Below are 16828 nucleotides of genomic sequence, written 5' to 3'. Positions count from 1 at the left end.
CTTCCCCCCCCTCCTTCCCCTCTCCATTCCCTTTCCTTGCTCTTTCCTTCCCCCTCTTCCTTCCCCTTTTTTTCCCCACCCCTTCCCCCTTCCTTCGCCCCCCTTCCTTCCTCCCTTCTTCCAGCCCCCCCCGTTCCTCCCCCTTCTTCTCCCCCCCCCCGGTCCTTCCCCCTTCCCCCCCCCCCCCTCCTTCCCCTTCCTCTCCTCTCCTCCGTGTCCGTGACGGGGGCAGAGCCCCGGGAAAAGGACAAACAACCGCAGGGCTCGCAACGCTTTGCCGCGAGCCGGCCGGCCCCGGGCCGCGTGCGCTCCGGGAGAGGGGGAAGGGCAGAGAGCGAGCAGATCGTTGGAAGCGAGAGAAAACGCGACGGCAGCGAGCCGAGGAGGAACGGCGACTCGCCGCACGAACCCGATCCGGCAAAGCGAGAGACGCGAGAGCGTCCGGAATGCCGGTCAAAGCGCGGCAGTGCGAGGGAAAGCGCCGCTCTGCTCCGCGGCGAGCTGAGACGGCTGAGCCGGGCCGGAGGGAGAGGGGCAGCCGCTCGGGTCCTGTGCGGAGCTGCACCCCGCTGCCTCTGCCCGCCAGCTCCTCGGGGGGGCCGCCCCTTCCCCAGCCCCCGCCGTCCCCCCCACGCCGTCCCCCCCCTTCTTTCCTCCTCCTCCTCCCCCCCGATTCTATCCCACCCCCCCCCCGCCCCCCCCGCCCTGTCTAGGAAATGTCACATAAAATATTACTTTCATACTTCAGCTTTTCCAGCCTGGGTTTCCTCATTGTTCAGGTTAACGTAGACCTTGTCAGCAATCTGTATCAGTGGCCGTATGTTCAGTTTTTATGATTACAGATCATGTGGAACACCCTGTTCATTCAATAAAAATGCACAGATTACTTTTTAATCCTCACAGCAGTGTGTTCAGCTCCAAGTTAAACTCAGGGAACTGGGATTGCTTAGTCTGGAGAAGAGGAGGCTCGGGGGAGACCTCGCTGCCCTCCTCAGCTGCCTGAAGGGAAGTTCTGGAGAGCTGGGGGCCGGCCTCTTCTGCCACGTCAGCAGGGATAGGACCAGAGACAGTGGCCTGAAGTCGCCCCAGGAGAAGTTCAGATTGAACACGAGGAGAAATTTCTGCTCAGAAATAGTGGTGAGGCATTGGCACAGGCTGCCAGGGAGGTGGTGCAGTCACAGTCCTGGGGGTGTTCAGGAAACGTGGAGATGTGGCACTGAGGGATGTGGTTTAGTGGGCATGGTGGAGATGAGACAATGGCTGGACCAGATGATCTTAGAGGTCTTTCCAACAGCTTCAGAAAACCTGTTAGTGTACTAGAACGAGGTTTTTAGGCACTTTTTCCTTCCTAATAGAATTACAGCTCTTTCCCCACATAGAAAGCTTCCCAGCTGCCATTTTTCAGGGCTGTGAGTATGGTCTCCATTGCCCTGACAACACCCTGGCCATCAGCCACTCTCATGAGAGCTGCCTGGTGCTGTAGGGTTGCTTTACTTTCTTGGTGTTTCCCTGGCAAAGGAAACCCCTAAAAGTCCCTTACACCTCCAGATCAGCTGCTCTGTCCTGGCATGTATGTCCTGTGATGTCCTGTGATGTATGCCCTCCTGCCCACATCAGCAATCAGTGAAGGCAGTCAGGCTTGTCAAATATGATGTGCTCTTAGTAAAACCTTGCTGAGTGCAGTTCCTGAGTGCATTCTTGTCCTTTGCATCTCTGAAGAAGTGTTATAATCAAGTGCAAGCTGTGATGCTCCTATTGTCTGACTGACAAGCTTATAGCCTACAGTGTTTGATTCCCGATTTGATGGCCTCTCACTGTTTTAATTGTGTTCAAATGTATTTCTCTAAATGCAAATCTGATGGCAGCGGCATTTATGGAGCAGTTTATTAGGAAGATACAAACCAGGCATATAATGGAAAGGGAGACGGATTGAAGAAAGTATTTGAGATCTACCTGCAAGAGAAGGAGCAACAGACACAAAGCCCTGAGTCACTTGACATAATGACAGATTACCAATGGCTGCTCAGCTTGCCACGAGCTACACTTTGTGCTTATTGTTTAGTTTTTCAGCACATGAATGGCTGTTTTCCTGCAGTCCTTCACAAAGAAGGAATCTGAAAAACTCTTCCCATGGTTGTTAAAGATCTGCAATGATAACTGGGTCCCAGGGTATTTCTAAGCCAACTTTAGAGTCACGTCTGTGTGGTTTCTGCCTGCTTTAAGGGAGTGCATAGCTTTGAGTGCAAACTTATCTTGTGGAAACATCATTTGGAGACAGGAGAATATGTTACTCCTAAATAAGTGAAATGAAGAAACGTCAGGCTCAGGCCATGATCTCTGCAGATAAAGGGAACATTCACAGCTAGTGGAGGTGTTGTGTAAATCAAGCTTAGTATGACTATGAGGTTAACTACAGGAACTGTACAAATACTGCAGAGAAATATCTGAAAAATCAGGTGAAATACTGGATATTGGAAATATTGGATGAGAAATGCCAGATTTAAAGTTTAAAAGCTAAAGAAAAATACTAAGCATTTAAAGAAAGAAATCAAATGATGGAAGGCAGGGAAGAGAAGTTCTGGAGGTGACAAATAATTTATATAACCAGCCTTTTACCCCTCATAGTCTGCAACTTCTGCTTCTTGTGCATTAAGTTAGAATGTGCCACTGTCATCTCATACTTTCCCAAAGCTTTCCCCACATCCCATATGAATAAAAAGCGAGGTGTGAGGAATACCCCAAAGTTCTCCATTCTTGGTGAACTGGGAGAGGACAAATCTGTGCTTTGTAGGAGATTTTGCCTGAGGGCGCAAAGCAGTCATCACAACAGAACACATCTCAGTGTAGGAGTAATGAGAAGCAGTTTCTGCTCTGAAGCCAGGAATGCTGTGGGAGGCTGTGGAAAGAAGGCTAATTGTCCTGCTCCAGCATCAGAGCCAACAGTTTTATCTACGTGCAATTGGGAACAAGGAGCTGAGAAGAGTTCAGCCAACTAAAACATACCTTTGCATCTTCAGATTTTCTCATTAGCAATCCTCTAAAAAAATGCATATGATGAACCTTTCTGCAAGGAAGAAGACAAGGCAGTGGAAAAGATGTGCCTCTATGGAGGTGCATCATTGGCTGCACCTTGAACGTTGTTCTTCCCATCTCAAAAGCCATCCAGAAGGATGTGAGTGAGTTCAGAGGAGGACTCTAGGGATGATCAGATTGTAGAACAACTTTCATACGAAAAACAGTAAGTAACCAAAGGCAATTCAGGCCAGAAAGCAGACAACCAAGAGTATGACTGGCAGAGTTTAACAGGGAACCACTGATCTCTGATTCTTCCATTGTAAGACCAGAGGACATGGAATTGCACCAGCAAAGAAAAGTTTCAGAGCAAATGAACAAAGGCATGCAATGCACAGCTCAGCTGTAGAACACTCTCACAGGAGATGATGGAAGGTACAGTTTTACATAGGTTCCCAAATCCCTTCATGCCTTCTGGCACTGGCCACAACTCCTGCATCTCTGTGACTCTGATGAAATTTGGTTGCATTGCTACCCTTTTTGCTCACATCTAGCAAATAGCATTCTTCAAAACACCTCTGTTCTGTAGTCACTGAGGTTTGTGTGACTGTACTCACTTCCATCAGTTTATAATATTTGATTCTAGTTGTCATTTTGGTCAGGAATGGCACATGCTGAGAGGTTCTTTTGGATGGCTGGTGATAATGCATTGTTGTTAAGGACCAACAAAAAGTTTTATATTTAGCCTTACAGTCAAGACAGATTTAATTCTTACCGTGCACTATTTTGGGATAACTGTAGCATTAGATTCCTATTAAAACTGAGGGTTGTGTGAGAACCTCTGCATTTCGTTTTGCCTTAATCTAACCAGAGGCATCCCCAAATCTGGCCATCCCTTCCACTCTCACACACAGATGTGATAGCTGCCTGCAGAGCTGTGAGGTTAACCAAGGATAATGCAAAGCATGTGCAAAGAACTAAGAGGAATACAGCCTGTCCACAAGAGCACCAAGGTATGAACCAAAATTACAGGGATCACTGCATTTCCTAGGGAAGCAGAACCGAGTGTGTGAATCTCACCTACCAGCACTGCCTGTGGGGGGCAAAGAGGGGATCTGCCCATTGGCTGCTCCCAGGGTCAGAGCTGTTCTCCTACTTGCCTGCAAAGCTACCTTCCCTCATCTTCCCCCTGTCCTTATCCATGTTCATACTATTTGCTGTTCCACAGGTGAAGCTGGAGTCACTCCAGTGATTACATGGCTTTGTTCTGATTGGTGTAAACTTTCCTCACATGGCTTTAAAAGGTACGGGTTAAAAACATTTGGTGTGCATGCTCAGTGAGAGGCTGTCACCCCTTGGAGGCTGGTAGCTTTCGGGATGGAGATGTGTTTTGATGTTATAATGAGCAGAATTCCCCAAAGGCATTTTGTAAAAAAGGTGAGTCTTCGGCTCCGAGAGAGGCAGGGAAGCACTTTGGCACCACCAGGTCCTCATCCCAGCATCCTTATTCTGTTTGTAGTCCTGATGTTGCTGACTCCTCAAGTTGCCCGGGGAGCTGCAACAGATCACAGAACTCTGATGCAGTCCCTGCTCTGCTGCACCCTCCATGCCACCTGGTGGCACACAGGCTGCGCTCTGCTTCTGTACCCTTATGAACAGCCTGCACCTTCATTTCCAGTGAGCAAAGCTCAGTGAATTAAAGTCTCCCTTCTTTGAGCCAATTCTGCACTAACAGCATGAATTGAACGCCTGCTGTTACCTTGCATCAGAGCACCAGCCCATCTATTAGCTTCACTCACGTTCTGACAGGTGCGATACAAAGCAATCACAGTGCAACAAACCCTCCTGCATTGCGTGTGTTTTCTAGGTACTGGTCAGTAGTGGCAGCATCTGGTTCAGCTTCTCAGTTACACCTGAGAGATATGGAAACATTTATGTTCAGATATAGAACATCTGATCTGTTTACATTCAGTTTTTGTTTCAGGTCAGAAGGGTTACTCTGCCAATTCCTGCAAAAGAAGAAAGAATTATTGATGGGGAGCAGAGTGCTTTTGTAGGCCCTTTCTTGGCTGCCCTTAATGTCCAAAACATATTTTCAATAATAGACCTTTAGAGCATTACTTTAGGCATGAATTGAAGCAGTGGATTTCAGAAGACACACATTTCCAGTCACAAGCCAGATAAGTGTCTGTGTTTTGTGATTACAGAACTCTGCCAAATGCAGAACAATGCTTTTACCAGGTGTGTTACTCCTCCATCCACATTTTAACCATGTAAGCCAATGTTAGTGTTTTTGGTTTGTTTGTTTGTTGTTGTTTTTTCCCCTATTTTATAGCACTCTGGAGACATCCACGACAGTGAAATCTTTAAAACATGCAGAATTTCAGCAAATAACCACAACACTTCTTTGTAATTCTTCTGGTTTCTTTTCTTTCCCAGAAGCTTCAGAATACTGATTTCTGTGTGACAGAGTTATCCTCCTACCATTTCAGCCTCTACATCATTTGTTTGCCAAACAGAAAACAAGAATTCCTAATTGCTGGTTGGATTTCTTTTTCTCCCAAAGGTTTGACAAAGATTGTAAATGGCACGCATGCAAATTTAAAACATCTGCAATTATTCACTTTCATTTTTTTCCTTTGCATGACATCTTTTCCTATGTTCTGACATCATGTATTGCTTTCTAGAGTAGTATCATTCTTCCTACCTTGCTAATCTTTCCTTATGTGACTGAGTTATCAGGTCCTGCTGCTCCACCTCCAGAGCTTTCTATCAAGGAGCTCTGTGAACAGTTCTACAAATCGAGTCCTAAACAGAGATCTGCAGACTGTGTCACAAAGTATGTGATGAAAGCATCTCTAAATGCACTCTTTGAACACATACTGCTTCAGCACAACCAAATGAGCATCAGAATACTGCCTGTGAGAGCTGCTGCTACTCAGATAACATATATGTATATAAAATATATCAGGGCTGCTCCAAAAGTAACGCCTCCTGTTTTCTGATGCAGGCCCATGATATCAGAGGTGACTGTTGGTGGTACGGCAGCAGAGGCTGAACCTTCCTACAAATACTCCATTACGTTTTGTTGGCGTGCCAGCAGATGGCAGCAGAGCTGCAGTTTCCATCGAAATCAGTAGCAGGCATTACTTTTGGAGCAACGTGTGCGTGACATTCAGCATTTTGGTCTCTTATCTACTTATCTGTTGGTAAAACGTGTGAGTGTTTCAAAAACATGTCTAAAGACAGAACTAACTATGCCAAGGATGAATACACAGCTAGAAAGCCTATTTCTTCCTCCATTAGTTTTGGGCTTGTTATGATACATCCTTCATGAGACAAGTGCTCACAGCAGAGTTCTGGCAGTGTCTGTTTCTCCATTTTCTCTCCGTTTCCTAGTACCCAGAGCAGCTGTTTTCTCAAATCAGTACATTTGGACTACATGTTGTCTTCCATCTGACCACTATGCACTGAACAATCAAGGATTAACCAAGAGGAAATCAGCTTCTCCATGCTCGTGCATGACCTGAGATTTGAGCTGTCCTTTTCAAGACATTCACAGCTGTCACTTACAGTCAGGATTCTGGTGCAGACCTGCTTAAACAGCAAAGCAAGGTGTGCTTAAATGCCTGCTTATCAATGCCTCTAATAGAATGCATTCCTAAATTTAAATATGCACAAAAATGTTTATGGATTTGTAATTGTTTGTATATATTCATGTCTATTTCATGGATCTATAATATATAATTACATATAATTTATGTAATTAAGTGTAATTTATACAATTATATAATTAATGTATTTGTAATATATGCATATATGCATTAATTCTCTCCTCCTTCTACTGACCAGGGATAACTACATACTGGAAAATACTCACAAGTCTGCCAGCAGACTGCTGCTCACAAGGTCACATCCAACCCCGCAGTTCAGGTGGACAATGCAGTCGTGACAGCAGCAGTAGAGGAGCTGCTAAGGTGGAAACTCGACCAGCAGTCACATTTCAGCTTGGATCCATCTCTAGAAGAGAGACACCAGTGATACTATCAACACAGAATTAATGCATGGGCAGTCACTGCAATGGTCTGTGATGGCAGCTGAGCTCCAGGTGTGAAAGGTTTATCTATTGCATTTCTTAATTCATTATTATGTGAATATTACTTACAGGTTTTGAATTGCAGATTTTGGTTTCAGCTGTTCAGAAGGTCAGTGCTCCCAAACACTGAACCTACAAGCACAAACTGTGAGATGGTTTTGATACCTCCTACGGGCTCTCTGTACATGGAAACAAACCAACAAATGGGCCCTGCAGGTAAACACAAACCTGCTTTTAGCACCATCCATCCCTGTGCCGAACATCAGAGGGGATCTGCTCTGTGTCCCACATGCAGAAAGGCAGTCTCTTGTAGGCATCTGGAGAACTAGATGCTCCAGGAAATCCATCCATTCCTTCTTTCTGCAGTTCTTTTGGCTTAAAAATGGTCTTTCCAACAGAACAGCTGGGTAACTTGTGTTGCTATTTCATTCATTTTGCCCTTCCTTTTGCTCTCCTTTTCGTGCTGAGTCAAAATTCCCAGCAGAATTAACTTTCTGTTTCTAATGATCAGTGAGAAATTAGCTGGTAACACATCTGAGGAGCTGCCAATCTGGGTTTGTCCAGCTAGCTCAGCACAGGTGATACCAGCAAGCAAGCAATGACATAAAAATACTCAGCATGATGAACCTTTTGCAAAGAGTTGCCAGAGCATTTCAGATCAGCACAGACTGTTGGGAAGTTTCTATCAGTGCTGTACTATTTCATCAAGGATTAATGTAAGTGCAGTGCCATCACTGCCCTCCATTTACTGAAGGTGCCTCCACACATTCTGGTTGTTGGCAGACACTCAAAGATGTGGAAGGTTTGATAGGTAAAAGAGCAGCTCCCTCCTTTTCCGTGACAGCTCTTTGTTCCTTAAACATTTGTATGTGATCTGTTATACTTTTAAATCAGTCAAGAGAAAGTCAAAAGGGTTTTTTTTTCATTTTCAGAATATAGAGGTTGTTGGTGGGTTTTTTTGTTGTTTTGTTTTGGTTTGTTTTATTTTCCCATAACTGAATGTCTTAAAGAAACGCAAATAGTTTGAAGACCATTCTTCCCAGAATACATCTTCCAGTTGAGAGGAATAACATTTCTTACTTAGCCTGGAGCTTGAAAGGATGGATAAGGGAACTGGCAGCTCTACACTTTCTTATTTAAAAAAAAAAACATATAGCTGAAAGGAATCATGTAGTACATAATGTAGCTATCAATGTATCTCGGTTTTTGCTTTTGTTTTTGTTTTCCGTTGGTTTTTTTTTGGTCATTTATTGATCTTTCTTGTATTTCAGATTGATCTAGCAATCCACCAGCTTTGCAGAATTATGCCTACCCCGCAAGCCAGAAATGCTTCAAACCCATCAGAAGACATCTGTAAATACCTTGGCACAGCCCTTCTCCAGATCAGCCCAGTGAGGGCTGAAATAACTCATGATTCCAGCTGACAACGTGCTGCTTTCTAACAGACGTTTTGCAGGAAGGGTTCATTCCTTTGTCATTTGGCACAAACCTTTTCCTGCAGAGAATTAAAAATAAATTTCACTGCCGGAAAGATGTGGAGATCATCAACACTGCGTTGCCATGCAGCTTTTGTTGCAGCTTGGCAATGTTCTAGCTCTGACATCAACAGTTCCCTCGTAGATCTAACAGCTAGATGGGTGTGAAGTTGTGAACTACTGACTGAGCTGCTCTTGAAGTCATGCCAAGAGAGATCTCTGAAGACACACATTCATTCTGCAGGGCAGTGCTGTAAGGTCACAGGAAGAACGAGGTCAGAAGTGCCTTGTCTGATGTTTCTGGGGTGTGCATTGGCTCGACTGGCTGCCCACAGTCACTGAGCTGCAAACAGAAGAGGTGGGGATAATCATTCATAACAGCTCAGTTATCCATTGGGTTTTTGCATCTCTTTATGTTTGCAAATGGTCCACGAACAGACCCTGGTTTTACTGAATGCATTAGTTACTCAGAGTTATTGCTGACACAGGACACAAAGCACAGAAATGCTGGCTGGGGTCACCTTTCTCTGAGGCTGAGCAGGACTGCCATCAGCTAGGCACTTCACATGAGGGCTGGTGAAAGAAAGGGAGCATAAGAAAAACATCTGACACACAGCTCCTTCTCAGACATTATATGGGTAATGTGAAGGTGAAAATACATTCATAATTTGAGCTCTTAAGCCATTCTGAACCACAGTGTACAATTTTTTCCCACACTGCTGTTTCTATCCAGCAATGTGCATATGTGCAGTGGTACAGAGGTTGGTGACTCTTCCTGTGGCAGGGGGTTGCAGATTCCTGATCCTTGAGGTCCCTTCCAACCCGGGCCATTCTGTGTGTGTGTGTGTGACTGGCTAAACACCAATTGTTGCTAGCTCAGCAGGTATACTGCTAATTATTGAACGTCTGACAGCTGCTTATCAACACTTGGGCACTATTTCTGGACAGCTGCCCATCCCTGAATAGAGAGAAGTGTGGAAGGAAGACAGAGGGGAGTCCCTTGATGCCTGCCTGTTGCATCCCAACCTGCCCACAGAGTGAGTCAATTCGGCCTTGTGTGGAGGCCCTGGCTTCTTTGGAGTCTGTTTTTCTTTTGCTGAGCTTCTCCTATCCAAACAGAATGGCCTTACTACATGCTTTCTGGTCCTTAATGCTATACCCATGCAATTTGTAACTATTACAGTTCTGTAAGTGAGAATTGATCACATGATTGAACAACTGTATTTCTAAAATATGTTATGAAATAACTTCTTTTTACTAATACTAATAAAGTCTTTCTACTTTTTCAAACTGTTTCCAAGGGCAAATTACAAAACACATGGTGCTGTACTGCTTCAGAGCAATCCCACATTTGATAGCCAGTGCAGAAACAACATTCCATCCTACAGCATTAGCTAGTTCAGAGGTACCAGGCGTGTATCTGGATGTGGCTGTTGTGCATAACTGGGGCTGAGGGATCAGAAATGACAGCTCCACTCTTGGAGACCACAGAACTAAAATGGAAAGATAAAATAGTTGCAGGGCAATTGTTCTCTATGCCTGAAGCAGGGACCGATTTATGGGGGAGAGATTTAACAGTTAAATGAGGATTACAGCTGCAAGTCTGTGAAACAGATATCAGGTGTCAATGAATGTGTTAACAGCTGTGATGAAGGAGAAATGAATCCAAAGGTGTGGGCAGGGGAAGGAAATCGGGGTGGACTCACAATTTTCCCTTACAAAGAACTGCCCAAGGAGGGAGTGGAGCTGTGAAACAGCAACAATATCCCATAGCCTTAGAAGGGAGAGTGGGTCTAAAAGCTGTAACACAGACACTGGTTAAGGATGGTCTTCTGGAACCTTGTCTGTGGCCTTATAACACCCCAATCCTGTCGGCACGGAAGGCAGACGGCACGTATCGGCTGGTGCAAGATGTAAGGAAATGACTGAACCCGTTCTCAAAAGACAGCCTGTGGTTCCTAACCCCTATACCCTAATGAGTCAGATCCCACACGGACAGCAGTGGTTTGGTGTGAGAGACCTCAAAGATGCTTTCCGGACAGCCTTTGGACTCAGAGAGAAATGGCTGCGTTTGTATGAGGACACATTGTAATCCTATCGTGATTCGTGATGATACTGTAGATACTGGAACTCGTGCTAATCCTTGTCTTTGCAACATGTGAAGCAAGTGACTGGTGCTGCTGTCATGCAGAAAGCTCCCTTCCAACCACTCAGCAAGCATTTGGATGAGACAGCTTCCTGCTGGGGAGCCCTCCGACATCACTGCTGCCTCCTCCAGAACCATACCTGCAGATGCTTCAGAGCTCTTCAGCATGGACTTCCTTCCTCCCATCAGCAGCTGCTCCTGCACTGACCTTCATTCACACTGGGATACCATCTGCTTCCAGCAGGAGCTGACCTGCGAGACAGAGAAAGGAAACGTGGGATGAGCACCAATGCAGAAGCACAAGGCTGTGTCACCACCACGTCTTGCAGCCTTGGGAAGTCAGCTGCAACTGCAGCCTTGGTCAGAATTCTTTTGCTTTGGGGAACAGATGGACTCGGAATGGAAGGACACGAGAAAAATGACATCTGTTTGAGCTCAGCAGACTTGAGAGGTGGGCCTGGGGGAACCTCATGAGGTTCAGCACAGCCAAGTGCAAGGTTTGGCATTTGGGCCGGAGGAATCCCAGGCATTCTTTTGTCATCGTGGTGGTTTCCAATAGACCCCAACAATGAGACATCAGGTCGCCGTGTGGGCTCCTGGGTGACACTGCCATTTCCCAGCCATTGCAGCCTAGGGGCAAATAAAGTAAAATACTTCAGAAAGATCTCACACTGATTGCATATTTTACTGTTCTTTTACACAAAACAGAAGGGGAGGGCAGCAGATGCATGCAGCTGCATCAACACCCAGGCTGCTAAAGGAATGGAAAGACAGAAACATCAAATATCAATACGTAATTCTAATGCAAGGAGGGAAGCTTTTTTCAATGTTACTTTTTATCATTTAAAATTTGCAATGGGCACTCTTAAAGGAAAATCCTAGGCCCCAGGTTCTGACAGTGTGGCAATCTGGCATGGACTCAGCTGTGACTGATCCAAACAGTCTGTTCCAGATTTTAACATCCCTTCTATGCATTCACAAGCTTTCTCTCTTGACTTCCCCTTACAGCCGTTAGATGCCAGCAAAACATCCCACAAACACTCCTTAACTCTGTGCACACAGGCACCCATCCAACCAGAGCCATCAGTCATTCCCAGCCATGCGCTCTTCCTCCAATCATGGTCAGCATCACACGGCCGTCACGCAGCTCACTTGACTCAGTTTTTCTCTTCTTTCTGGAGGTGTCCTTGCTTCTCAGCCTTACCTTCTCGTGATGTTTATCTCGCTCTGCAGCTCCTGCTCTGAATAGGCTTTCTTGGATTCCCGCATGACAGGCACAAAATGCAGCCACAGCCCCTGCCACCAAGGTCAGCTCTTCAGCACACATTACCTGAGGAGCACTTGGCAACTCCTGCAACCTGAGCAGTGCCAGGAAGACTGTTTCACTTCTGCTTCTCCTGGCTCAGAAATTAATTTTCCTACCTAGAAAATGGAAATAAATAAATAAATAAATAAATAAATAAAATTAAAAAATCCTGACACAAGTGTTACTATGGAATTCTGGAAGGCAAGGGATTTGCCCTCTATGATGAGAAGTTGACTGCAAAGAACTAAGAAGAGCCATGAGCAGGTTGTGAACTTGTGGGTAAAATTAGGACGTGCAGCAGTGCAGGGCTTCTGGAGGTGAGGGTCTGCTACAGCCGCCTGGAAAGAGAGCCTGTTGGTGGGAGCTGCTTACTGCAGCCAGCAGAAGCATCGCACTCACTGACTCTCATCCTGATGGGGGATTCCAGTCAGTCTGGGAAATCAGCATGGCTGGCTGCAAGCAATCTGACAGACTCCTGGAGTGCAGTGAGAATCACTCTGTGGTGCAGGCATTGGGCACAGCAAGCAGAAGGGAAGCATTGCTGGACATGGTGCACACCAGGGGTTACGACAGGAGGCGGTCAGGGCTGCAGTGACCATGCCCTCCTTGAGTTGGTGATCTCAAGGAATGCGGGCCTGGCAGGAAGCAAAGGCAGGAGCCTGAACTTCAGGAGAGCCAGCTGCAGGCTGTTCCAGGAATTCTTGGACGAGATCCTCTGGACAACTGTTTGTAGGGGCAAAGGGATGGAAAAGAGCTGGTCACTTTCTCAGAAAAAAACTTGCTCAGGTTGCAGGCTGAGCTGCAGGAGAGGAAGGGGAGGAGGTGCCAGCACGGCTCTGCACGATGCTCTGCCACACTGGGCAGCTTGATCATGGCTCAGCAGTGGGATCCGACGTGGAGAAGGGGAGAAGGAAATCAAGGATGGGAGGGAGCCATCAACACAGTCGGTGAGTGTCCATGCAGTCTTGCAGACCCAGAGATTCCCAGGTTGTTTCTGCTTTCGTAGCATTTGTGTGGTGCAGGGTCAGCAAAAGGTTCTGCTGCTTGATTCTTCTGCAGGAGCCGCCTAAAAGGGAAATGGCCACTGAGCTGCAGACCAAGCAGTACTGCCTGACGTTGGCCAGGGGGAGCTTCTCCTGCCGCAGTGTGCTGATGACAGGTCTGGAGATGATCTGCACGACCAGCTCGTAGGTGGGAGCCAGGAAAGGACATGATGGGAGGAGAGAGGTGTTAAGGAACAGCCAAGGCATCAAAATGCATCAGAAGGCCCTGAAAAGCATCACAAAGCCACAGCCAGGAAGCTTGGGAGTATCATGAGCAGCATCCAGGATGCGAGAGATTATTTGCTACCATGCCAAATGGTAGCAGAGCTCCCCCTGCAGACATCCCAAAGCCAGACAAAACAGGAACAAACCCGGAGCTGTGCTGCACGCACCCCACAGCCACAGCATTGCAAGCTGGGGTGCCTTGCTGTGTGCTGCATTCATCCCAGTCCGTGTGAATGAAGACTCTGGAGGCAGTCAAGGCGTTGATTGAGCACAAGTGTGCTTTTATTATTGTATAAAAGACAGGAGGGTGGGAGAGGTCCACGGTGACTTAGGGACTCATCCTGTCTTGTCATGGAGAGAGTGGCTCAGAGCTCTCAGTGCTGCTGTCTGGTGCCTGGGACTGGAGGCCTGATTGACAGTCCCCCTGCAAGAGGCTCTGCTCCTCTTCACTGACACTGACCTGCTCCTGCATGGAGGTGCTGCTGTCGGGGCACTCACACTGCTCTTGGGATGGGCTGCACTGCAGAGACTCCTGGTTACAATCCAGGCTGGTGACTGTGGTGTCTGGCAGGCCCAGGTCAGCATTTTCAGCAGAGCCAGGTGTAATGAGAGCATGAACTTCGATGAGCTCCTTCTCTCCATCACTGTTGTCATGTGTAAGGCTGCTGTTGGAACTGCAGCGATTCGTGCTTCCTATGAGCTCTCCACTGATGGAAGCAGAGAGAGCATCATTGCTACTTGCCCTGGATCTTATGGCTTGGCAAGGGCTCGATTCACCTAGAAAGGATACACAGGGGTTAGTGTCAAACTTTCACAAGCTGAATTACGACAGTGGTTCTTGATCAGGGGTGAACTGAAGATGCTAGGCAGGGGCTGGAATGCCAGAAGGAGATAGAAGTGCAGAGCAAGCTTGAATTCTATGTTCCTGAAAAGCAGGGATTTGGAAGCTGCATTTGCACCCTTACCTGCCAGGACTACCACTGCTGTTTCTGAGGGCTGCCTGGCATTGCGCTGCAGTTGGCGTTTGCTGCCAGAGGATGGCTTCCTGAGCCTGAAGCAGCAACACCAACTGCTAGCTGGCGATTCCTCACTCTTGCTGGGTGGATTTTGCCTGGAGAGAGAAAACAGCCAACGCTGTGAGTCGTGCGTGGTGCAGGGTGAGGGAAGAGCTGCACTGAGCTCTTGGCAGCAGTTGCTTGTTCCTGGGACTGCCTGGTTTCTGCAGAAAAACAGAAAAACCCACCCAAACAATGATGCTAGCTGCTGGAAAAGAAAGTCCTCTTTACCTGTCAGATGGAAAGTCGATGACGGTGTGGAATTTGCCCTGCCCAGCTGCAGGGCTTTCTTCCACTTCAATGTCGTGGCTGCTCTCTGTCACAGGGGGAGAGCTGCTGTGGCCTCGCCTCTGTGCCTGTGCCTCCTCCAGGCTGAGCAGCTTTGTGGCAGCAGAAGAGACCCCCACAGACTTGGGCCCTGGGAGAGAATTGTGCCCTGTCAGGGAAAACCACAGGTAAGAGCGAGGATCAGAAAGCAGTAGCACAGCCACCACAGTTCTGGGGGAGGTGCTGTATTTTTCTCAGGCTTGCTTATCCGTGCCACTGGAAGAAGAGGAGCCCAACATAACCATGTGGGCAGAGGTGTGTTTATGGCAAAGGACACGGTCATCATTAAGAGCAGCTTACTGTATCAAAACAGGCAAGGAAAAACCCAAGGAAATGGGGGCAGGGAACTGAGAAAGCTTCGCTGCCACATTTGCATCAAGCTTTTCCTGCGTGCAAAGCATAATAATTACGGTTTCCTCCTTGTGAAGTTTGGGCTTGGACATTCTCAGCATCCAGCAATAGGATGCCATACCCTAATGGAAGCCCAGAGGTCTGCTGTCCCCTTGATGGTAAAAGAGTATCTCAAAGGTCCCGGAGAAGGCCTGCATTTGATCAAGGTGTCAGGTCAAGATCAAGCTAATGGAGGAAGACACTCACCTGCTGCATCTGCGATGTCTGCTCCGGATTTGGAGCAGAAGAGGACGTCTGTGTGGTTGATGAGAAATTCCACCACATCCGACTCCGTCTGCAGCTCCATGCAGGCAGCTCTTCCGCTGGCGCAGGCAGACTCATTCTGCTGTGATCTGTAGAAAAGGCAGATTTTAGAAGTCATTTCTCCAAGACCGTTTCCCCGAGTCTGAATTGTTGCAGCCAAAAGCTGTCAGCTGAGGCTCTGGAGACTTCCGCAGTGGGCAGTCAGTGATGCCATTGCAGAAATTCCCCTGGATGATCAAGGACATGTCAGTCCCATCTCAACAAGGCTGCAGAAATTGTCACCTAGACATTGTGCCCGTGGGGATGGAGAACAGCCCAGGCTCCTGCTCTTCTGTCAGCCACAGATTTTACAGGAGAAGAGCACATTTGATGGAGAAAAAGGGAGGACTGTTTTTCTTAACTGGAGAACATAGGAAGTGTTGAAACAGAACCAGAAGTTTACCTTAAGAGGTTTGGAGCCCACACAATGGCTAGGTTCTTGGCATGCATGTTTGTTATCGTGGAGCTCCCAGCCAGACACGCCAAGTGTCTCATCAGGTACTCCAGTGTCCTGGAAAACAAGAGAGGCAAACGTTCAGCACCAACGAGCATGCCGTGCTGCAATTCAGAAAGCAAACCTCCATTCATGCTACTTCTTGTGATTGCTACTGTCACCGAAGATGAAGTAGATCCAACTTGACTGAGTGCCACGCTGCAGCACCAAGCCCCAGCACAGCACAGCCGCAGCCATCAGCTGCACCAAGCGTGCCCCCGTGCCCAGGAACTGACCCCATAAAGTAAGCCCATGGAGCCTTCAACCCTTCAGCATACACAGGCATCGTGTTGCCGGCGTGAGACAGAGCCTGGAACCGCATCGTTGCCCTCTGCAACGCAGCAGGGCTGAGCTCAGCAGGCTGAGGGCAGCACTGACCTGTAGTGAGGAGCGGGCAGCTGCTGGATGACGTCCTGCATTCTGAGCAGCCGCTCCTCCTCTGTAGCGGCACCAACAGCATCCTGGAGTAGTGCAGAAAGGGAGCGAGACACCAATCAGGCTAGTACACCACTGCGAGTAAACCTCGTGGGGCTGACAGCAAAAGGGCCTCCGAGCTGGGGCACTGCTGCAGCCATCTGCCAAGAGGCCCAGGAAGAGGGAAATGAAAGACGTGGCCTTGTGCTTACCGAGAACTTGCCGTACAGCTGGTGGGTGAGCAGAGGGTTCGGGAGCTCCCTGAAGTACATCTTGCAGAGGGAGCTCACGCTGTGAATGTCACGGACGGTGAGCTCAGGAATCTGCTCCGACTCAAATTCCTGCCTGGAGAGAGGGACGCAAACCCGGTTGAGCGAGAGGAAGGCAAGCCCAAAGCCACACCAGATGCACTCAGGCTGTGTCAGTCGCAGCACTCTTACCGCAGTCTCTGGATGTTGGACGCGACGCCGGACAGGCGGTATATCCCCTGCACCACGCCGTGCTGCTCAATGAACTCAGCGCAGCTCTTGAGGACCTGGGGGA

This window comes from Phasianus colchicus, chromosome Z, assembly GCF_987193195.1.
Source record: "Phasianus colchicus chromosome Z, bPhaCol1.hap1.1, whole genome shotgun sequence".
NCBI classification, from domain to species: Eukaryota; Metazoa; Chordata; class Aves; order Galliformes; family Phasianidae; genus Phasianus; species Phasianus colchicus.
This window is presented reverse-complemented; position numbering follows the sequence as displayed.